The sequence below is a fragment of the Octopus bimaculoides genome, chromosome 19 (genome assembly GCF_001194135.2).
Source record: "Octopus bimaculoides isolate UCB-OBI-ISO-001 chromosome 19, ASM119413v2, whole genome shotgun sequence".
In the NCBI taxonomy this organism is placed as follows: Eukaryota; Metazoa; Mollusca; class Cephalopoda; order Octopoda; family Octopodidae; genus Octopus; species Octopus bimaculoides.
The window spans coordinates 37,037,155-37,041,804 of NC_068999.1; the positions used below are offsets into that span (position 1 = coordinate 37,037,155).

Below are 4,650 nucleotides of genomic sequence, written 5' to 3' on the forward strand. Positions count from 1 at the left end.
GTTCAGCAGCTTACGGACCTCCATCTTCATCGCCTCCAGCTTCTTAGGGTCAACACCAATTTCTTGCTACGTACACAGCAACCAACAGCACTCGCACAGGTTCTATCTCAACACTGTTTGTGAATTATTTCACCATGGTTAACAGCGAATACAACCTGCGAGAACTCCTGTATCAAGTAACCGGCAGCAGCATTGAAGCCACAACCTCTCACGACATGTGCCTCTTCTCCGGCTCTGTTACGCGGCCTCGACTTCTTGTTACAGCACCTCAACTACTGTGTACCTTAACTACGAACTGGTATTTACTGTTCTTGTGTCTGGACTTTCTTCTAACTCCCTTATAGACTCTTTTCTATGCTCTGTATTACTTGCACACACATACACTTTGTTTACATGACGGCCTGCCTATTATTGTGTTTATATGTCACACTCACACAAACAGAAAAAAAAGCAAACACCATTGTTTTTTGTTTTTACGAACATTTTCTCTCTCTCTCTCTCCTATGCACACATGGTTCCACAATCTTTTCCAAGATTGATCTGGTTCGCGCTTATCACCAGATTCCACCACTTATCGCAACTTTTTCAGTGATTCTGCGCATATAATGTGCACACTGTCTTCTAAAACAGACAAACTCTCTCCTCGTGCTTTCAGTCACCTGGACTATATTTCACAGTCATTTGCCAGGGAAGCAGAACATCCCTGTTGATGCTCTCACGAGACTCCCTGTCAATTCTATTTCCTCTCTTGCAGCAATTGATTTACTTGCTATTTCGCAGGACCAAACTCTTTTGTCGACGTTAGATTTAACTTCGCCAAAATTCAACAATTGCAAATTTTCCTATCTTCCACTCCCTTCATCGAAGGCATTGTATACGCACCACCAGCTACCATCCCGCTTCTAATGGGATGGTGGTGCGTTTTCATAGGCAACTTAAGGCTGCCTTACGCGCCTCGCCCAACCCGCAGTCTTGGGTTGAATTTCTTCCAGGTCGACGCTAATGGTCGTACAGAGATTGTGTCTGTCGACCGTCTGAAAAAGGCGTACCTTGACAAACCCTCAACTTCCGTGGGCGACGTGCCCGCTTTTCAAACACCGCACACACCACTGTCAACATCATTACCACCACACACACCGCTGCCAACATCAACACCATCACAGACACACACACCAGAAACCACTCCACCTTCGTCGTTGCGACAAAACTCAAGTGACCCTTATGTCACTAGATCTGGCCGGACAGTGCATTGGCCAAAGAAACTTTCCAAAACAATATACATTTGACATTTTTGTGCCGCCGGCATTTCATTTCTCTGTACAAACAAACATTGTTTTACTTCCATTTCTGTGCACAGTAACGTGCTTAAAGAAAATATGTACTCATTACATATTGTTTCAACCTTTGCATACACATTTGCTCACGCCAACACCTTCGTTGCCACTTTTTTCACACAGACCCTTTATTTCTAGGTCTGGCTGAACTTTTCATGTTGAACAGAACTTTTTTCTTACTCACATTCGTGTCGGATGCAAAAGTTTTGCTTCCATTATTGCATCCGACACAGCATTGCTTTGCAAATTTATTGAGCTTGTCATTCTTTGTTTTAACAAAACAATTTTTGTTTTTCATTGTATAATTTTAGCCATGTTTTCTGGGTTCGACGGCCATCTTGTTTCCGCGCCTCTACAATCTTTCCTTGTTTCGTGCTATGCACTCGGGGATGGGGAGACATTGTAGTGGCACATGTGGCCGCCATCTTGGGAAGTGCCATTGCGCATGTGCAAGGGACTTGCCGTCAGCGGAAGTACCCGAACACGCATGCGCAATGAAACAGGTGGAGAGAAAGCTATAGCGTCCGATCTCTTCTCTCTCTAGCAGCGGTGGTGATAACACGTATCTCCCAACTCGACCCCGACATGTGGTCGAAGCTTCTTTGGTATTCTAGCGGCATGCCTATTCACCCAGGAACGAAACGGCTCTACACCAACCTAGAATAAACTATTGATCTGTTGTTACCGTTATCCCTCGTGTTGTTGTATTTCTGGATTTTAATGATTAATATAAGAACTGGGGAGAGACGGCCGAGCCGTCATATCTCATCCAATTCTTATAATTATTTCTTTCTGCTTTTCTCTCTTCGTTCCTCTTCCATTTTTTTTTCTACTGATTTTGATTTGTATTTTTAATGTGGCTTTGTATGATACATGTATCATATATTTTACGTGTTGTATTCCCACTAAAGGTTTCTCAGAAACAAAAATTGAAGTCGTATAGTTTTGAAATAATAATTTAAACAAAAAGACCCCCCCCCCCAAAAATGGTTAGTTTCACTTTAAGCCACTCCAATCGAGCAGACATTATCAAATACATTCTATCCATGACTAACAAGTCTCATATTCAGACCCAGTGTATCAAGAGTTGAATTATCAATGCGTCCTATGAGTAAGATTTGAGGGAGATTCGGCTGCTATTTTTGCAAATAGAGTGACATGAATATAAGTATATAAAGAGAAATGGTAACGTTGTAGAGTGATGAAAATTTTGGTCAACTTCTTCAACTAACACAGTATGTTAAGGTAAAGCATAAATGATATGTTGTTTTTGCCAAAATAAGCAGTTTGTTGAACGACTCCATATTTGATAACGTTTACATAGAGTTGTCTCCCTTACAGGTTGCTAGGGTGAACGACGACGCTATGTTTGTTGACACTAGTTATGAAAATGCGTTAGTGACATCTCCGATAATTAGCGAAATTGCTTGATAAAGGTAAAGTGGCTGAAAGCATTATTTTCACTGTTTTTAATTTATTTTTGTTCAGGGATAAATTTCCAAATTTCATTTATTTCTGAGAATCTTATTTATTGATACTAATCAGTTATTAACTCCAGTTATGCACAAATCAAAATGATCTTCGATCAACAACGTATCCGCCATAACCATCAAATATCGCTCAGACGGCTCTGTTTTTCACCTCTGCCAGTTCTCTGCTCGAACCAAGATAGAAGAAAAGTGTGTGGAGAGTTTCAAGTACCGTCTTGTCTTCAGACATAGTAATATCTTAGACCGCATTTTGTAATGCGTTCTGCCTAGTTCAGGACAATAAGGTGTGATTCCAAGAAGATTTCACTGTTCCTAGGTTAAACACCTCGTAGCCTATTCCCTTCGGTTTCTTAATAATCTGTTGTTTCTTGTTGCGGATCTAGTTAAATTGATTCACAAGATCAGACCCCTTTAATTTTGCTGAGATTGCTTTTAATTTTGGTGTATCGATGCAACTCTGATTTTTGATTACGATCAACCAATTACTTTATCTCGTAAACAAAAGATTCTGATTTAAAGTTGGATAAATTTAGATAATTTTAACCAATCAACAGACAGCGAAGCATTAACAGCTTGTTGCCAGGACAACCGCATGCTATGTTGTGTTTCACTTCACCCGCTTGATTTACTTTACCCGTGTGTTTTGTTTGGAATTCTTTCGATACTAATACTCTGAGTGTCTATTGTATCGAAAGATCGCCGTTTACATTTGTTGCAACGAATGACTTTCAGTTTAACCCCAAGACAGGCCAGAATGAGCCATTCTATATTTTTATTGAAGACGTAGGACAACATTATGTCCTTCAAGTTGAACAAACACACACAGATTACCTCATTGGCTCATTTGCTGATGTGTATAAATAAACAAACACTGAAAGAAATGGATCTTCATCTGTTTCTAGGATGATCATTTCAGTTGTATGATCAACTGAACTGGTTACACATTCAACTGATACTTGTTTTATCAACCTTGAAAGGACGAAACGCAAAGTCAACCTGTGTGGGATTTGAACTCAGAATGTAAAGCATTTTGACCAGTGTACTAATGATTCTGTCAACTTGCAGTCTAATGGTCACACATTATATTAACATAACTGGCTGAGTATATCACATGCACATTTATATTAATGATGTACACAAATACATGATGGGTATACATAATTCTGAAATATGCATAAAGTAAACACATGCAGACAAATATATTAATATAACAAATTTTTAAAAAGTAATAAAAACATGCAGAGCATTATAGATATCAATGATAAAAAAAAATTTAAGAAGATACATGTTGACATTATTAGGTAACAGGTCATTTCACAGATGCTAAACTATAAATTCCACAGGGTATAACCTTAAATTCAACACCACTAAGTTGACACTGCTACAATACAGAAAATTTCTGTCTCACTATTGGCTAAAAATACAGATTTTATTTTTTTTTATTTTTAAACATCTTTAACTTTTACGTTAAAATTTTTTCTACATAAGATATTAGCTTCATGGAAATAAGAATGGAAAACTGCTTCAATATAACCAATTTTCAGATTTTTTAATTTCTTTAAAACAAAAAGGCAGATTCTGTGAATGAATTTAACTAGATCCATTGTTGCAATTAACAAAATTAAAAACAAAATAATTGGTCTTTCATGCTTCGAGAGTACATTTGATGTAATCAATTATTGCAGTCAAATTTCAGAAATCAATATTTTTAATCATTATTTGAGGATGCCTGTGTGGCACTGCTATTGTTGTCATCCTGCCCCTCGATCATTTTATCACCACTAGGGTGTTAGTACCCTCCACTTCGGGAACCACTTGCATACACT

General features: G+C 38.3%; 1 protein-coding gene across 1 annotated transcript in view; it reads left to right on the plus strand.

The window, feature by feature from the left end:
• Nucleotides 1-2,689: 2,689 nt before the first annotated feature.
• LOC106881614 (dynein axonemal heavy chain 1) overlaps nucleotides 2,690-4,650 on the plus strand; it is a 166,532-nt gene continuing 164,571 nt past the window's right edge. Inside the window, exon 1 of the mRNA XM_052974699.1 lies at nucleotides 2,690-2,770. The gene's annotated coding sequence lies outside the window, so the exon portion shown is untranslated. The remainder of the gene's footprint in view (nucleotides 2,771-4,650) is intronic.